The 20,025-nt window shown below is 46.9% G+C and overlaps 1 long non-coding RNA gene and 1 other non-coding gene across 2 annotated transcripts; one reads left to right on the top strand and one right to left on the bottom strand.

Moving 5' to 3' along the window:
- Positions 1-12,317: 12,317 nt before the first annotated feature.
- LOC122058486 lies at positions 12,318-12,437 on the top strand. The gene has a single exon (XR_006133785.1). It is a non-coding gene; the product is annotated as a 5S ribosomal RNA (ribosomal RNA).
- A 53-nt stretch (positions 12,438-12,490) lies between these two features.
- LOC122057013 lies at positions 12,491-17,113 on the bottom strand. The gene is made up of 3 exons (XR_006133431.1): positions 16,048-17,113; positions 14,701-14,772; positions 12,491-12,622 (listed from the first exon to the last, which is right to left on the bottom strand). It is a non-coding gene; the product is annotated as an uncharacterized LOC122057013 (long non-coding RNA).
- Positions 17,114-20,025: the final 2,912 nt, after the last annotated feature.

Below are 20,025 nucleotides of genomic sequence, written 5' to 3'. Positions count from 1 at the left end.
CCACACCGTGCCTCAGACCGTCAATATTACAATCATCACCCACACAACTATCATATTACACATCCATAAAACTTCGATCAAATCAAGTCGGTAAAATCATGCAACATGTGAAATATATAATTTTATATAAAATAAATCCATAACACAAAAACCATCACTCCACATGAGTAGGCATAACACAAAAGTATAGAAAGACTCCATAAAATAAAACAAACACCCACTCACCTTGAGGTCCAATCTCCTGAAAAGTTTACTTTGTTGGTTCAATAAAGTGCTCTTATTGCAACTTATTTCCTATTTCACAAGATATTCCAAATTATCATTTATAATAAAATATAAATCCTATAATTTTATCCCCCAATTAGCCTAAGTATATCCCAGTTCCTAATTTTGGTTGGGCATTTGACTGTCCTTCCCTATACAGTCTAGGTTTCCCTAACTTTCTTTACTATTGGGGTTACATGTGTTACATGTAGGGAACCACTTGTGGGTCCCATATCTGATCAGAGGTTCTTAGCAGCCTATCCAAGATCTCAGAACCCAAAGGCTGTCCTCCATTCCCATAGGGTCCATGTTATTTGAAATCTTGAGTACACAATTCCCAGTACAGGGTTCAAGGCATGTTGACCTGTTACACAGCAAAATTGGCCACTGAAACCCTCTCCCAGACTCCGAGGTTCAATTAATTACCTTAAGTCTTACATATCTCATTCTGCAAAAATTTCAGTAATTAATTAAGAATTGAGACATTTCTGCTGAATTGGATCATTGCCCTTAATTTAGTCACTTAATTAGGGTTGGATACAGTGTTCAGTCATAGAATCTATGTTCCAGCCCTAATTAGACTTGTAATAAAATTTTAGGAAAGAGTTTAACTATATTCTTATAAAAATCTCAATTCCAATATGGAATAAACTTCTGTCCTAAGCCTTTGGGTAGAGTTCTACCTAATCAGCCCCATTCCAGCTTCAACTACATAGAGTTCTGCCGAAAAAATGAAAACCCTTTGCTCTAGGGTTGATAAGGAGAAATTCCTTACTAACCCCAGTCCCAGATTCTTCCAAAATTTAAGGTTTTTATTACTGGGAAGGGATCTTGCTCATAGGGATTCCTTGGTGATGCGGCCGAATTGATTGCCCAGTAGGGTAAGGACACGCGTTGTCCACCTGGACACGTGTCACCCACCAGATCGAGGCTGCAAGGACTCTACCACGTCAACCGCATGAAGAGAATATTCCCCGCGATGGGGATAAAACGTATTCGAGTAGAACTCTAAAAGGAAAAGAGGTGGACCCGAGGAGGACTCCTCTAAGGAAAGGGAAAACCCTAAACCCTAAGAGCTATATAAGAGGGCCCGAGAGGAAGGAAGAAGGTAAGCATCAATACCCACACCATTACTCCTGTAAAAAAGAACTGTGCGGCCGATCTCTAACTTGAGCGTCGGAGGACTAACCCCGGACAAAGCTCCGGGCCTCTGCCGTCTGTGCTTGTGCAGGATCAGCTGATACGGATTTTCGACAGCAACAGATTGGCGCCATCCGTGGGAACGACAGTAATGGTGGGGAGAACCTACAATTGTAAGAAGACGAGAGTAGCATCGAACATGAACATGGGGGAGGAGGAACCTTTAGGAGGGCTCCCTCCCTCGACGGAGATTGGACGAGAAAGGGGCAACGATGATCGGGAAGGTTCCGTGAGGTACCAGCGTTCGGCCGGATATTCAGTACGTGGAGATAGTAATCCTCCGCCCCCTCCCGAAGTGCAGGAATATGTGACAAGGGAGCAGTTCGAAGCCCTCCAGGACAAATATGACCGAATGGCCGAGGCAATGAAGGAGGTCTCCGAAGCTCTCTCAGAAGACCGACGGAGCACCGCAAGGCCCCCACATCCAGCCCGAGAGAGCTCGAGACGAGGACCGGAGTAGTACAGGATCGATAAGGTCCGGTCATAACTTTCGAAACCGAACAATGAGGCCGCACCCAGGGGAAGGACGCGGCGTGCCGCCAGAGACCCACATGGGGAACCACGCCAAGGAGACGAACAGAGGCACGAGGACTTAGGGTTAAAGCAGATGATCCTGGACCTGAAAGATGAGATCAAGAAGGTGGCAGAAAATCAGACGGGAGCTCGCGAGCCAGACCTCACTAGTGACACGGCTCTAGCTGATGAGGTCATGAGGGACCCGCTCTCGATCGGCTTTCGCCTGCCCAAGTATGACACTTACGACGGGTCTGGGGACCCCGTCGATCATCTGGAAGGCTTCAAGGTCGCCATGCAGTTCCATCGAGTCTCGGAAAACATTTTGTGTCGTGCCCTGCCATTGACGTTCAGAGGAGCGGCAAGGCTATGGTACAACTGTCTGCCGACGAAGTCGATCCACAGCTTCAGCGATCTAAGTTACTTCTTTGTGAAGGGATTCTCCAGTAGCCAACCCCTTCAGAAGACTACGTTGAACATGACTAACGTCAAGCAACATGAAGGAGAATCACTGCGGAACTACATGAAGCGATTCCAACAAGAGAAGATCACGATCAGAGGTCTGGACCCAAAAGAAGAGTTCACAGCCCTGCTGGGAGGCGTCAAGGATAAGGAGCTGAAAAGGTCTTTGGCGAAGCATACACCTAGGAACCTGGCCGAGCTGAGAGCTCGGTACGATAAGTACATCCAGATGGAAGAAACCCTTCAAGCCGATGAAGAATCCGAAAGGAAGACGGGAAGGAAAATGATCTCAAGGGGCGACGACAAACCCTCCGAAGAAGGCAAAAGACGAAAGTCTGAGTGCGGTCGGGCACTTAGTCCACCAAGGAAGTTCGAGAAATACGCACCTCTGAATCGGAGACGAACGGATGTACTAATGCAGATAAAGGACTCCCCGGATGCCAGAGCCATGAAGTGGCCAGGGAAGATGGGACGGCACCCTGAGAGACGCAATATGGACAGATATTGCCACTTCCATAGGGACCACGGCCACGACACCGAAGATTGTTGGCACCTCAAGGGGGAGATAGAAGGAATGATCCGAAAAGGATATCTAGGCCGATTCGTGGACCGTGAAAAGGAGGATGCCCAAGACGGTAATGACCGTAGGGATAACCGTCGGAGAAATGGCAGAGGCCGTTATGAAAGAAGGGGGCCTGCCCGCAGAGGCAATCAGGAACGGCGAAGGGACCAGACACCCGAGGAAGCTGACCATCGCCTCCGAGATGAGAATAAGAGCCCAACTAGAGTTATAGCGACCATCTGTGGAGGCCTAGCCGTTGGAGAAAGTTCAGTCTCGGTCAGGAAAGCAAAAGCCTATGCGAGAAGCGTACATGTGGCTGAATGGTTGAACAAGAAGGCGAGGACGGGGACGGTTATTTCCTTCTTAGACGACGATTTGGAAGGGGTGCACACCCCGCACGACGATGCCCTGGTAGTCACCATGACCATAGCGGATTGCAGAGTGAAGAGGATCTTAGTGGATAACGGCAGTTCAGCTGATATCTTGTTCCTTGAAGCTTTCCGAAAGATGGGCCTAGATCAGGGAAAGTTGAAGAAAGTCGAACACCCATTGCAGGGATTCTCCGGTGTCCCAGTGAAAGTGGAAGGATCGATTGAGTTGCCAGTAAGAGCTGGCACCGGAGATCGCCAAGTAACAGTCATGATCAACTTCCGAGTAGTAGGCATTACCTCGGCATACAACGCCATACTGGGGAGGGTTGTTTTGAACCTACTAAAGGCTATCGTCTCCAAGGCGATCAGGAGGCATCCCGGAGGTGCTACGCCACTACCTTGTGGGGAAGAGAAAAGGCGGGCGAGGCGCTTCCAATAGAAGATCTACGCAATGACACCAGTTATCAACGGGGGGAGCCGGCTGAGGATCTGGTACAAGTCGGGCCGAAGAGGGGGATAATGCTCGGCAATTCCAGATCGGGGCTACAATGCCAAGGCAACAGCGAGAAAAACTCGTCTCATTCCTCCGAAACAACTCTGACGTCTTCGCCTGGTCGGCTTCAGACATGCCTGGAATAGATCGAGAGGTAATAGAACATCATCTGAATGTTAACCCGATGAAGAAGGTGCAATAGAAGAAGAGGACTTTCGCCCTTGAAAGGCAGTATAAAATAGACGAAGAAGTAGAGAAGATGCTGAAGGCCTAGTTCATCCGCAAGATCCAATACCCGGAGTGGATATCCAACGTGGTGATGGTCCCGAAGGCAAATGGAAAGTGGAGGATCTACATCGACTTCACCAACCTGAACAAGGCCTGCCCGAAGGACGTATACCCCCTGCCGAAAATAGACCTCCTCATTAACGCCACGGTAGGATACGAGGGACTGAGCTTCATGGATGCATACTCGGGGTACAATCAGATCAAGATGTCAGAGGTTCATGTCCCGAAGACATCCTTCGTGACCGAGGGAGGATTGTACTGCTACGAGGTCATGCCCTTCGGGTTAAAAAACGCAGGGGCCACCTATCAAAGATTGGTGAATAAAATCTTCAAGGGGATGATCGGCAAAACCATGGAGGTGTATATGGACGATATGCTCGTAAAAAGCCTGAAGGCGGAACAACACATTCAAGACTTAGAAAAGGCGTTCCAGGTGCTGAGGCGGTACGACATGAAGCTGAACCCGGCAAAGTGTGCATTCGGAGTAGCCTCGGGAAAGTTCCTCGGCTTCATTGTCTCAGAGAGGGGAATTGAAGCCAACCCGGCGAAAATACAAGCTATTCAGGATATGAGGTCACCCCAGAATGTGAAGCAAGTCCTAATAGGTCGAGTCGCCGCCTTAGGGTGATTCATGTCTCGGTCGGCTGACAGGTGCCTCCCCTTCTTCAAAGCCTTAAAGGGGACTAAAAAGTTCGAATGGACGGAGGAGTGCGAAAAGTCCTTTGAACAACTAAAGGAGTACCTGGCCGCACCCCCACTGCTGACGAAGCCAAACACCGGGGATACCTTGCAGTTGTACCTTGATGTATCAACAGCGGCGGTATACGCAGTACTGACGAAGGAAGAAGGAAGGCAACAACGGCCAATATACTACGTCAGCCGAACCCTGCTAGATGCCGAAACATGATACAGAAAGACAGAGAAAGTGGCGTATGCCCTGGTAACAGCTGCAAGAAAGCTGAAGCCCTACTTTCAATCACATACGGTATGCGTACTCACAGACCAGCCCCTGAAGAAGATACTATAGCAGCCGGATATGTCCGGTTGCCTGGTAAACTGGGCCATAAAGTCGAGAGAATTCGACATCCAGTGCAAACCAAGAATCGCAATTAAAGCACAGGCCCTCACTGACTTCATCGTTGAGACGATGCTCCCTAATGACCCCCAGGAGTTTGCCGAGGACCTAGGAGAAAAGGCTTGGGAATTGTAAGTGGATGGTGCTTCCAACAGTGCAGGAAGCGGTGCAGGAATCATATTGGTCAGCCTTGAGGGTTTCAAGATAGAGTACGCGCTATGGTTTGACTTCGATGCCTCAAACAATGAAGCAGAATACGAAGCGTTAATAGTCGGAATTAATCTGGCTCAGGCTTTGATGGTACAGGAGCTGGTGGTGCATAGTGATTCACAGCTCGTGGTACGACAGGTGAATGGAGACTACGAAGCCAAGGAACAAAGGATGGCTGGGTACTTGAAGACAGTGCGAGAAAGAATAATAGTCTTCAAGGATTTCGAGATAAGGCAAGTGCCACGGGAAGAGAATGCTAGTGCAAACGCACTATCGCAATTGGCCACCTCCGACTTCACTGACCTCCGACGATCGGTGTATTTTGAAGTGCTACCACAGCCAAGTACCGAAAGACCCCGAGAGGTATTACCTGTATGTGAACACGGCCATAGCTGGATGGATGCCATAACCGAATACCTCAAGAAAGGAAAGCTCCCAGAGAATAGGGACGAGGCAAGGAAAGTATAAATGAGGTCAGCAAGCTTCCTTTTGAAGGGCGAGACACTGTACAAAACAGTGTTCACCGTGCCATACCTCAAGTGTCTGGACCCCGCTGATGGCGAGTACGCACTCCGAGAAGTGCATGAAGGGATATGCAGCCAACACCTGGGAGCCCGAGCCTTGGCACATAAAGTGCTAAGGCAGGGTTTGTACTGGCCGATAATGAGGAAGGACGCGGAATCATTAGTCAAGAAGTGCGTCAAGTGTCAGATGTTCGCCCCCGTTCCCAGGCAGCACTCTACCGAGCTCTCATCTCTATCGAGCCCAATACCTTTCGCCATGTGGGGAATCGACATCCTGGGCCCATTCCCCCTGGCCACGAGGCAAAGGAAGTTTATCGTGGTGGCGGTAGACTACTTCACGAAATAGGCAGAAGCCAAAGCATTGGCGACGATAACCGAAAAGAACGTAAGGGACTTCTTCCAGAGGGCGGTAGTCTATCGATTTGGAATCCCTCGGGTTGTGGTAACGGACAGTGGAACTCAGTTCGCCAACCCGACCTTCGGCTTGTTCTGTGATGCCCTCAGCATTGACCACAGGAAAACCTCTGTCGGTTATCCACCGACCAACGGGTTGACAGGTGACCAACCGTACCCTGCTTTAAGGAATAAAGAAGAGACTGGATGATGCCAAAGGGCTATAGGCAGATGAGTTGCACCACATCCTCTGGGCCTACTGCACAACTGAGAGATCGGCCACCGGAGAAACACCCTTCATTTTAACTTACGGCGCTGAAGCTGTACTTCCAGTGGAGATAGGGGCCGTAACCCACCGGATTCAGTACTACAATGAAGAGGAAAACGATAGAGGACTCCGAGCGAATTTAGACCTCTTGGCAGAAGTGAGGGACACCTTGCAAGAAAGGATGGCCGCTTACCAACAGAGGGTTGCGAGGCACTACAAAACCAAAGTTCGAAAGAACGAGTTCAGAATGGGGGACCTCGTCCTCAGAAGGGCTGAAGTATCAGACCCGAGACATCAAGGGAAGCTAGCTCCAAATTGGGAAGGTCCCTACAGAGTCTCAAAGGTAATATGACCAGGGTCCTATCACCTGGAGACTACGGGGGGAGAAAGGGTACCCCGATCGTGGAACTCTGAGAACTTAAGAAAATTCTATCAGTAGTGAAGTAGCAAGCACACTTGTTTTTGTAATTTTTACAATTTTTGCTCCTATGCACTTTTAAATTGTAATTCCTCATCCTAAACTCCGGAGGATCTTATTCATGAAAAATACGAAAGATGGTTTACAGAAATTGAGAGGAACTCTCCTGTTTGGTGACGTTAACTCTGCCGAACGGATACAGCCGAAGGTCCTCACCTAGGTCGGGGGCTCAGGCAAAGGCCGAGAGGAGCTGACCGAAGGTCCTCACCTCGGTTGGGGGCTCAGGCAAAGGCCTAGCCGATCTAACCGAAGGTCCTCACCTCGGTCGGGGGCTCAGGCAAAGGCCGAGCGGAGGTGACCGAAGGTCCTCACCTCGGTTGGGGGCTCAGGAAAAGGCCGAGTAGAGTTGACCGAAGGTCCTCACCTCGGTTGGGGGCTCAGGCAAAGGCCGAGCCGATCTGATCGAAGGTCCCTACCTCGGTGGAGAGCTCAGGCAACGTTGAGCCGAATTGACCGAAGGTCCTCACCTCGGTTCGGGGCTCAGGCCAATGGCCAAGGGGACTTGACCGAAGGTCCTTAATTTGGTAGGGAGTGACGACGGCCGAAGGATCTGCCCTCGGCTGGATCTTCGGATCAATTCCAGAGTTTAAAAGACCCTTCGGCTGGAGTTCAGGGGGAACACAACACTTGGTGAGAACCCCATTTGTTCAAGATCCCTTAAGTCCATAACCCTTGGACTCGGGAAACCTCTCAGATAAGCCGAGGGAGCGGGACCGAGCCTCGTGCTAAACTAGAGGCGTGCAAATCCTAAGTCTGCCAATAATGGGTTTCGGCCTTCCTGCACGCACCTACGGGCTAAAAATCACCCTATCGAAAGAACATTAAAGCGGAAGTCGAGGTACACGAAGGGAAATACATTCATTAAAAAACCCGAAGGCCGAGAGTATATGAAAAGACCCGAAGGCCGAGATTACAGGAAGAAGCCCGAAGGCTTATATCAAAAACAAAAAGAGATCAAAGGCTAAGCCAAGACCCAGGGTGGCTTCAGGGGGCGTCCATCGGATTCACGGCCTCATCCCCGACATGGTGGGTCTCCCGATCGGAGACATCGTGGTCGGGAGTCGGAGGCACCTCGCGTTGCGGTTGAACCTCACCTTCCTCACTACAGCCTCTGCCGTCGGCATCGGCAACCTCCGTGGCTGATGGGGCCACCTCAATACCCTCCTCTTCGAATATGAGCCCACTGTCCTTGAAAGAGACCCCTGGGTAACGCTCGAGGACCCAGCCTCGGACCTCGGTAGCACCCATTGTGAACCCAGGGGCGATGGCACGCTTGATCTCTTCCCGAAAGTCCTCGGAGGGTCTATACTTCTCGGCCCCTCGGGCCTTGGCCTCTTGAACCCTTGCCTTCATCTGCGACTTCAGCTCTGCAAGCTTCCGATTGCATTCCTGGCGCTTGAGGAGGAGGTCCGTTTCCAGGTGCTCCACCTTCTCGAGGAGAACCAAACGCTCATTCTCCAGGACCGACTTCTCTCGTTCGGCAACCTCGAGATCTCGGCCCATAGCTTCAGCCTGAACTGCCAGCTGACCCATTTGGTTTTGGGCCTACATAATACACCGATGGTCAGAATGTTGCGATGATAAATAAACAAGGGTTAGAGGACCGAAGCTTACCCCGGCTATGAAGATGCAGGCACTGGTTATCATAGCCGCCGTCCCTTGTTGTTGAGCTTCGACGGCGTCTCGGGGAAGACTGCCCTTCATTACCAGCTCACGAGCAACACGCCCGATTGACAAGGTGTCGTCTTCCTTGATCGACCACTGAGGGACAAATCCAACATCGACCCTCATGTTCCCCACCCTCGGGCTTCTGAAGTCCGCAACGGGGGAGGAGTCTCGGGCAGGCATGTTATGGCCCAGAGCGGCGAGGGCCTGGACTGCCTCGGTGTTTGGTCCCTCGCCCCTAGATCTTTTCTTCGGAGTCTCGGAGGAGGGTCCCTTCTCTTTCCTCTGCCTCGCTGCTGCGGCAGCCCTAGCCTCGGCCCTGGAGATTTGCACTGCATGAAGAAACGAAGGTGGTCAGTACGAAATACCAATGCCCGAAGGAAGTAAACTTGGGCTGGCCTAACTCACCCGGGCTAAGCCCGAATCTGAACAGGATGGCGTCGGACTTAAGGCAGTCGGACTCGACTAGAGGGCAGGTTTTTGGCTGCCTCGCCATCGCCATCGACATCGACATCGACTTCGCGTCTGCCCCAAAAAGAGCAGGGGCGGAGTTCATCGTCCTCAGGTCAGGGATGTCCCAGATGGTGCCGAAGGGCACCCCTTTGGACGACCTCACGAAGAAGAATTTCTCCTTCCACCTGTGGATCGATGTCGGGTAACTGCTCAGCAGTCGAAGGTCCTTCCGAGGGCAGAAGTAGTACCAGCCCGAAAGCCCCTTGCAGGCCTGAAGGAAGAAGCAGTTGACGAAGAGAGGGAGGAAGAGAGGCCTTTGGTGCCTTGAGAAAAGGACGACGAAGCTGAGCACCTGCCGCCATCCGTTCGGCGTCAACTGGGTCGGACAAATCCCGTATGCCGAAACACTCAGGTGAAAAAAGGATGGAGGGGAAGCCGAAGGCCAGCCTTAAAAGCCTCCTTGTACAAGCACAGCTCTTCGGAGTTCCGATAGTTGGCTCGGTAGGACGATCTGGGTAGTCGGAGCTCGAAAGCGTCCGAGATACCGAAGGAGGCCCTCAGTTCCTCTAGTACCGGCTCATCCATGGTGGAAACAATGTGGAGAGCCTCCACCTCTAACGGGTCCTGGGTCTGGGCTCGGGAATCGAGCATCCTCTCCCTAAATCCTATACCGTTTGAGCCATCCTCAGACCCAGACGGCGAGGCCGCAGACGATGAGTCTCGGGCAGAGGGTAGATCGGTGGAGTCCGGGGACATCCCTCGGACCTCCCCTGGACTCCGACGCCTACCGTTAGACCTTGTCCTCTAGGAGGATGACGGACTGTAGCTCGACGAACAAGACATGGAACTTACTTTCGGAGTGTTGCTAAACTAAAGGAAAGCCGAGACCGAGGGTAAGCTCTCCGAAAGGAACACCGAGACCGAAGGAAGGCTCTTTGAGGGAAAAAGAAAAGTGCCCCACAAATGGACCCCCACACTATATAACTAGAAGAAAAACGGTACGATTGCTCGAGCATTAATGGCGCCGCCACGTCACCGAGTACCAACCCTCGAGGTTTGCCCCCGAACGGACCTGACCAAAGGTCCTTACCTCGGTTGGGAGTTCAGGCTAAGGCCGAACGGACCTGACCGAAGGTCCTCACCTCGGTTGGGAGTTCAGGCCAAGGCTGAATGGACCTGACCGAAGGTCCTTGCCTCGGTTAGGAGTTCAGGCCAAGGCCGAACGGACCTGACCGAAGGTCCTTACCTCGGTCGGGGTCTCGGAGAAGGCCGAGACGAATTGACCGAAGGTCCTACCTCGGTCGGGGCTTGGGCAAGGCAGGGTCGAATTGATCGAAGGTCCGTACCTCGGTTGGGAGTTCAGGCCAAGGCCGAACGGACCTGATCGAAGGTCCTCACCTCGGTCGGGGGCTCGGGCAAGGCCGAATGGGCCTGACCGAAGGTCCTCACTTCGGCTGGGGGCTCAGGCCAAGGCCAAGCGGACCTGACGAAGGCCCCCACCTTGGTTGGGGGCTCGGGCAAGGCCAAGCCAAACTGATCGAAGGTCTTCACATCGGCTGACCGAAGGTCTCGGTCGCAAGCAGAACTAAAGCCGAAGTAAAGGAATAAGGTCGAAGGGACGCAAAAAAAAAAAAAAAGAGAGAAAAGATGACGAAAAATTTGATTACTCCCACAGGAAGAGTCTCCTGGCGGGAGTAAGGGGGTTCCTGATACGGCCGAATTGATTGCCCAGTAGGGTAAGGACACGCGTTGTCCACCTGGACACGTGTCACCCACTAGGCTGCAAGGACTCTACCACGTCAACCGCGTGAAGAGAATATTCCCCGCAAAGGGGATAGGACGTATTCGAGTAGAACTCCAAAAGGAAAAGAGGTGGACCCGAGGAGGACTCCTCCAAGGAAAGGGAAAACCTAAACCCTAAGAGCTATATAAGAGGGCCCGAGAGGAAGGAAGAAGGCAAGCATCAATACCCACACACATTACTCCTGTAAAAAAAAACTGTGTGGCCGATCTCTAACTTGAGCGTCGGAGGACTAACCCCAGACAAAGCTTCGGGCCTCTGCCGTCTGTGCTTGTGCAGGATCAGCTCATACAGATTTTCGGCAGCAACACCTGGAAACCCTTAACTGGCAAAAACCCTAACCCTAACTATCAAATCCTTGTAAAATTACCCATTTAACTCTAAACTAATCACCTAACTAGGGTCAACTTAATAGTGCTACAATAATGGAATCTATATTCTAACCCCAGTCAACCTTGGCGATGAATTTCAAGAAGAATTTCAAAGCAATCCTTATAAATTCCAGATTCTGAAATTGAATAACATTTTGCTCATAGATTCTAGTAGAATTTCCTACTTGATTAGTCCTATTCCAACTCTGGTTGCATAGAATTTCACTAGGGTAGTGAAAATCCTATGTTCCAGGGTTCACAAGGATGGGTTTTATTCAACTAAAATCTCTGAACCCTTACTGAAATTAGGGTTTCTTATACAAGGTAGTAGTAATTCAGTTCTTATAGACTTGATTACAATCCCTAATTCATCTGGAACTACTAACCCTATTAAAATTCATAAAGTTCATTGTTATGCTGGGCAGAAGTCTTACCTGACCATAGAATTGTCCAGCTGCTGTCTCAAAAGCAGTAATTCTCTCTCTATCTCCTCTTCTTCCCTTCTTTCTTTCTCCTTTCTTCTTCTTCTGCTCCTTACTGTTATAGCAGCCAACGAAAATAAGGGTTGCTTCCCAGCCCTTAATCCCTTATATATAAGGCAGCCCAAACAGAGGGTCTGTTTGGCTGGCCCTCTTAAGTTAATATAACTAAGGTCTATTTGGCTGCCCTTTTAAGTTATTTCGATATATATATATATATATAATCTATATTAATACTTAACTAACTAATATCTAATTAAATTTATAAATTATTTCCCCCACTTAATTACTAAATTTAAAATATACATTTCGTACCGTATTTATAGTTATTTACATAGGGGTGGAATGGGGATTTGCACAGTAGGGGTGTGGGCCCCACAGTGTAAAAACCTGAAAAATACATTCTGCTAGGCAAAACCGGCTGGCCGGTTTTGGACCTGCCAGTTTGGGTGCGATCATACCAGCACTAATGCATCGGATCCCATTAGAACTCCGCAGTTAAGCGTGCTTGGGTGAGAGTAGTACTTAGGATGGGTGACCCCCTGGGAAGTCCTCGTGTTGGACCCCTTTTTTTTTTTCTATCTCCTATACTTAGTCTTATAATTAGATTTACCTCTTTGTCCACACTTCCTGATGAGTTCCCCAGTGATATTTGCAGGCTGAACAGGAGCATATGGGGTCACTTCTGCCTTCTTGGCACTCCACAGCTACCAAACATGCCAACATTGGCTTCCTTTGCTCTTTCTTCTTGCCTGTCCACAAGTAGGGATATAAATATCAGATTAGGGTGTTACAAGTGAGCTTCACAAGCCCAGTGAGGGGTGAGCATGCAAGCACTCACAATATCATGATGCAACGCATACTCACATTAACATCCATAGATGCACAGTTACATGATTCATTTTATTTATACATATCCATTCTAGTTACTAAGTTTTACCATGTGGTATAAGTGCTATAAGCAACGTAGGTGGTATCCTCTACCCTGTACTTTGGGCCTCAGGGATACAAGTAAGTTGCAAGCAGGAGTCAGCCATTCCCGATCAGAGCCTTGGTCTCCCAGCCAACCCCTAAATAGTAATCCTTGACAGACATGGTCCTGGTATCCCACACCATTATCGGTCTCACATGCTGTTCGACAGTCATATGTATAGTACATCATACCATACTGTGCCCTCTCAAGATACAGTACATCATATCTGGGCATAGTAGTCCTTTACGACCTATCACCAAGTGGAATTAGCCAATACTTTACCCCCTATTGGCAAGGGTTATAGAACTGGGATGTCATCCTAACCATATGCATCTACATGCATCCATAGCATCCATATTATCCAATCATACATTTGTGGTCATAACTGTAAAACTGACCTCTGAGCCCACGATACCAGAAAGAACCTTGGCCACACTATGCCTCAGACCGACAATATTTCAACTATCACCACACAGCTATCATACTACACATCCACAAAACCTCGATCACACCATAGGGTAAAATCATGCCACATGTGCAGTATATATTTGGGAAAAAGACAGGAATGCTAGCGGGTTACATAGGTATTAGGAATGCTAGCATCTATTGGCCGTTAGATTAGATAGATCAGATCTATGCCATTGATTAAATATAATGTGTATGTATCTATCTATGCCGCTCTCTTGCAACTCCTTTCCTTCCCCTTCTTCGTCTCCGTCTTTGTCTCTCGTGCTACCTCCCTTACCCCATCTACCTCCAAGCTCTGGCTCCGGTTCCGGTTCCCTCTCCCCCTCTCTCCTCTTTCTTTCCACCTACATCTTCCTGCATCTCCCTCAGCCTCGCCCCCTTACGGCTCTCCATTGCTTTGGCATAAGCTGCCGAAGCTCCCTGTACTGTTTGTTCAACCATAACTCTGCAACCTCCTAAATTCGACCTCCGACCACCTCTATGAGGGAACCTAATTCCGCCATTTTCTGACCACCGAAGCACAAAAACGGAACAAGAAGAAAATGATGAATAAGATGAATGAAATGCCGAACGATATCCCACAAAAGCAGGAACGGATTCGAGCCCAACAGCCATGGAAGTGAAATCTAAAGTAATTCAGAGAAATCCGAAACGAATAGAAAGCCCAGGGGAAAAAAAAACCTCACTATTCCGTATCTTATAATTTAAAGCTTCTTAAATTCGTAATTAACCCTAATCTTCCGGCCTTGACTCTGGAAGTCTGGATTTCCGTACGAATGTGGTTTAGTGTGTAATCAACTCGTGTTCATGTGAATTGCGGAAGAGAGGGAAAAAGTGAAGGTTGTCTTAACGAATCTTCAAGACCTCAGCAAAGGCTGCCTGTTAAATAGCTGCAATGGTAGCACAGTGCACAACCTACCACTTCCGACATGGTTTGAATCGTTAGACCATCATAGAACAATTGCAGAGGGAAGGGGAGCATCGGATGATCCCAAAACATCCGAAACCCTATGAACGCTAAAGACATCCGAAACCCTGAAACCCTATGAACGCTGCTTTTCGGTGTGGCTGAAGCAGCGTTTCGGCATGGCTTGAATCGCTAAATTGAGGGTGAAGATAGAATTAGGAGAGAGATAAGGTGTAGCAGCGGTGGATTGAAAGTTTTGACCTCTTCTCTCAATCCAATGGTTATAATTAGGATGAACAAATCCTACGGCTAATATCCCGCTAGCATTCCTAATTCCAATGTAACCCGCTAGCATACCTATCCCTCTCCCTATATATTTATATAAAATAAATCCAAAACACAGTAATCATCACATTCCATATGAGCAGGTAGAAACATATATGTATAAAACACTCCGTAAAATAAAACAATCACCCACTCACCTTGATACTCGAATCTGATGCCTTTTCGTTGAATTCCCGTCCACGTGTATCCTTGCCGAGTATCTTAGGTGCCTAATTAAACAATTAATATTTTTAAGTTAGTTTCATTATTCACTGTCAAAAGACAGCTCAATTTCCTAGACTCCTGTTGAATTCCCTTACCGGAATCCAAACCAACTGTCAGACAGAGGCATTGATTCCAGACCAACATCTCTCTCCTGACACTGACCTACCAACTAATTTAGCTTCTAATTCACGTGTAGGCCTCTAATTTAACCCACACAATCTCAGGGTTTCCTATTTGTCTAACCGGACCAAGCCACATGATACTTGGGTCATCAGACAGCCATCTGAGGTAACCTGTGGTTATCACAGACCTTAACTGATTGGCTGGATTCCCAACCCAGTCTACTTCCTCTCTTTACTATTCACTGTAAAGGGCATGATCTTACACTCCCTATGTACATTCCTTGACTATGGCAGAGTTCCCTCAGCCAGTTCAGTGACAGGTTTGGGCTCTGGGATCCCTACCACAGTCATCTTAACAGGGCTAAGTTTCTCTAAGTACATATCTGTAGGCCCCACTCTTGTATAGGGTGCACCCAGAACTGACCAGCAGCCATCTAGGTCTGAGACCCCAACTGGCAGGTTGGCTGGGCAGCAACCGGCTGGCTGGTCGACACCTGTCGGTTCCCCCATGTTTCTGCAGAATTCGCTTCTAAACATTATGCTGAACATTGTTTTGATTAAATTGGGGTTCCTTCTCTTTGTAACCCGAATCGATTATAAAGGATTCCAATACTCATGCTAGGTCTCCTACTGACCCATTTATGGGTTCGTATTGATTGTACCTAGGGCTGGTATACACAATTCTGCAGAAATTTTGGGATTAATTAGAATTAATTGAAAATTTTAGGGAAATCTGCAGAATTGAGGTAAGTCCCTTGCTCTTGCCATCAAATTGGGATGGAATACCTCTTGAATACAAATCTCACAAGTAATTCAATCTTTATTTAGTCCCAACAGAATTTCCAAGGAAATATTAACATAATTAATAAAATTCGGTGATGGAATTAATCCCTGTTCTAGGCTTAACAATTCTGCCCTCAGTTTTATCCAATTTAGTCCCAATTATACCTATTGTTACTAAATTGGTAGAAACCCTAATAGGTTTTCTACCAATTGGGTTCCCAGCAGCCCACAAGATTAGGGCTTCCTCTATTGAGCAGCTGTACATCTCACTGGGATTCCCTGGCTGCCTCCAATTGGGCTAAATCCCTAAACCCTAATTATGTGTTCAGATAAACCAATTTAAATTCTGCAATTGTACATGGCAGAATTTCATACCTGTTGGCTGAACTATTCAATAGCAGCCCTAGGTGCAGAAGCCCTCTTCCCTTCTCCTTCCCTTCTCTCCTTCTTCTTCTTCTTCTTCTTCTTCTTCTTCTTCTTCTTCTTCTTCTTCTTCTTCTTCTTCTTCTTCTTCTTCCTCTTCTTTCTTTTCCTTTCTTTTCTTTTCTGTTAGCAGTACTAGTATTGCATAAATGAGGCATTAGGGCTGATAGAAAGTATTTATAGGCCAGCCCAAATAAGACCTTAGGGTCCGTTTGGTTGGACCCTATAAATTGATTTAAATTAATTTAATAATTTAACATCTCATAACTCCATGTAGGCCCCACTGCCCACTGAGGTAAATGGTGGGTTAAAATCTTCAAATAGACCTGTACACTTGGTGGGAGTGTAAGGAGCAATGCTGCAGAGAAGTGGGCCCACAAGTGAAAAACCCAATTTCCAGCATTCTGTTACGCGAACCGGCTGGCCAGTTGTCAGCAGGGTAACCTGACGGTTGCCTCATTTTTGGGCTTCCAGCAGTCTCAACCTCTGAGCTTAATAGTCTATTAAGTGTGGGACTGATTTCATATATTTTTGACTATATTACCCCTTCTATTTAACTAATAAATCTGCCAATTTCTCCCTCCTACTGCTGTACATGTGGTCCATAGGATAACAGCCTATTCCTAGCAGCCTATTGCCTCGGAGACTGTTAGTCACCGAGGAACCATCTCAATTGCTTCAATACCAATCTTAACCTCTAATTTGTATCATTATTAACGCCACTCATTGTTGCCAACATAGCTACCTGACTATATACCCCCAGAAAATTTTAATCAAGCACTTTAACCTCCCTTCCGGCTATATTGATTCTCACCAGTTCCTTCCTTAGCACTTCAGAATTAGGGAAAGCCACTATGAGGTTCTCTTTTCCCCACTTTACTTCTTTACTGCATGACCCAGTATCATTTTTGCATCCTTCCTAGAATTTTCTAAGGTTCCATATATTGCTACATATGGTTAATATACTTAATCCCATGTCATCCACCAAGGTATTCCCGGATCTAAGCGGGAAAACTTAAAAATTTCTTCAAATATCATAACTCAGTTTAGTATTCCACCACAAATTCAGAATCAGTTTATCATCGAGATCATATCACATTCTCACATCTGTGTACTTCTATCCTCATATCAGGCAGTTAATTTCTATCTGCTGTCATAGATATCCCTTCATTTATTTATTATGCATTTTCAAAATTCAGTGCAAGTTGATCCATTGTAATTCCAACAATCTCTTGGCAATGTAATTTTTATGCTACCACCATAAACTTAAAAAAATTTCTAATGACTTATAGCATCCTTTTTCTTTCCACATTGGTATTGATGTACTTTAAATTTTCATCTCATTTATAGAATTCATTCCCGAATTCACACATGCAAATCTGAAAGTATGTCCAATCCTTTAAAACCTTAATCTGTAAATTATATCAAAATCACATTCCTATTCCCACACATTTATTTATCTTCAATTGCATTCAAATTATCATCCCCACACACACTTCCCTGTTTTAATTTATGTTCTCAAACTGGAACCGTACCTCTCTTCCATACTTAGCACACATCTCACTTATGCACCTTAAAATTCCAAATTATGATCTTAAAACAAAACTTAAACTCCACATATTAAACCATAAAAATTTCAGAGGTTAATGGGCAACATTTGCTCAACCGGTGGGTTAGGGACTATGACCGACTGGCCGATTCACCTAACTGTAGATATAAAAATTCTACCCGAGAATTCCAAACTTCATTTCAAAATTCAATTGCTGAGAACTTCACTGGTCTGCCGCAATACTTCCTTCTAACACTCACCTGGCTATTTTCTCTCGATTCCACCTCCATACATCATCACCGGTAAGTGCATTCTTCCCTTATTTCACCAATTTCATTGTAAAATTTCCATGTTTAAGGAATATGGTAACTTAGGTTTCATTTCTTGCAATTTCTTACAATTCCTTCCATGAATTTGCTACATTTACTTGTTCTTGGTTGTTATTGTGTAGCTTACCATGTCTTCATTAAGATTCACTTGTAGCAAAGTTGCTACCATCCGGATTAGTCAAATGGCCCAGTTGGTTTCGCACTCCAACTGACCAAGCAAATTGGGTAGTTTCTCTTCCCGTCCCATTGTTGTTGAAAAATCTATTATCACAGTGGATCTTCAGACTTTCGGTGTTTGGGAAAAATTTAAGGCTTTAGGTTGGGAAGCCATGCTCAAGGTAGAGGAAGATGTGTATCCTCGACTTGTAAGAGCTTTCTATTGCAACCTTAGTGGCAAGCATATTAAGGGTGGAGGGTATTGTATCATCAACAGGGTGGGTGGCACAGTCATCACATTGACCACAACAAAATTTGGTCAGACCATTGGTGTCCTAAGTGAGGGCAACTAAACTTACTGTCCTCGGACCAACTTCCCGAGCTACTTCACTGACAATGAGTGAGACATTGTGCGGGAAATGGTAGTAGTTGGGGGAGAGGCAAAGTGGACCTTAATTGCTAACTGGCGGCCTACTCCAAGAGTACTGTGCAGGATAGTGCAGTACAACATACTACCAATTTGTGGTCACTTCAGTGAGGTATCCTTGATGCAGGCATACACAGATTTTTGCATATACGTGGGTGAGCGGATCTGCTTACCTTATTTGACGATGAGACAGATGGTACACCGAGCCAGTCGCCTAGGAGATGGTCACTTACTCTATGGAAAGACTTTGACCAAAATATTTTGACTGCTTAAAAGGTGAGGTGAAGAAGTCTACACCTACTCCATTTGGTAGGTCTATTTTGGAGAAGATGGACTTACTTCAGCAGGTAGGTAGTGATGATGAGGCACCCACTATTGGGCCACCAGTTGCTGTTCCACCTCATGAGCCTATAGATGGATGTCCAGGAGATGGGCATAGACTTATGGGCATGGGAGTTGGTGGGGGAGATAGAGATGAGGGGGATAAGTTAGATGGGCACCTATCACATGGGGATGTAGGAGATGTTCCTAGGCATGTACCAGTAGAGGAGATCCCTTAGATTGGTCAGTTTGGGCATACACCACAAGATATGTCTCAGGATCCATTCTCACTGCCTTGAGGTAGATTTTCCCCACCTCTATCTGTTGTGAGATTTGATCCTGTTACTTTCCTGCTCTTCCCTCATTTTTTCACTGTGGATTCCTTTACACCTACTTCCATAGGTGATCTTGACATGCGAGAGGTGATGGACTATATCTCGAGAGGATTCTCTCAAATGCATTCTAATGTCATCTCTATGGACATCTGACTCACCTCTAGGCTAGACACTCTTGGTTCCAGGGTCACTACTCTAGAGATCTCTGTGCAGGGTATGGCGGAGTTCTTATGTGTCCCACCAAAGTTTAGGCTTTCTTTGTTCCAATCTAGGACTCAATAGTCTTCAACCTCCACTAGCCAACAACCTCAACAGTGATAAACATCCTACTCCTCTGCTGACTTTTTATTTATTTTTTACTGACCTAGGTATTATGTTTTGTCTTTTAGGTGTTTATGTTTTATATGTTCAATGTACTTTTTTTTTTCTCTCTTCTTCTACTTTATGTTTTTCTGTGTAAGTTCTCTTGTAAAAACAATCTAAGTGAATCAGTTATGATCTTTTTATAAATTATGTGTGTTTTCGGCTTTGCACCTGTACTATTCTCCTATTTGTCTCTAAAGTTTATGCACTTATATTAAGATTTTTAATTCAACCCTAATTGATCACCACCAACCTAAGACATTGTATCCTGTGAAGTTCATAACTACAATGCTCTAATAGTCATCTTGTCACACCCTACCTCAAATTAGGCTAAGGTACGCAGCACTGGATACCTTACTATACTAGTCATCAGCTTGAACCACCAGGATCTAATGTAGAGATGAACTTACACAAGTACAAAATCTTTTACCAAATCAGTGTACGCATATA

Source organism: Macadamia integrifolia, chromosome 12, assembly GCF_013358625.1.
Source record: "Macadamia integrifolia cultivar HAES 741 chromosome 12, SCU_Mint_v3, whole genome shotgun sequence".
Taxonomy (NCBI): domain Eukaryota; kingdom Viridiplantae; phylum Streptophyta; class Magnoliopsida; order Proteales; family Proteaceae; genus Macadamia; species Macadamia integrifolia.
Note: the sequence above shows the minus strand (reverse complement) of the source record. Positions and strands in the feature narration are given on the sequence as shown.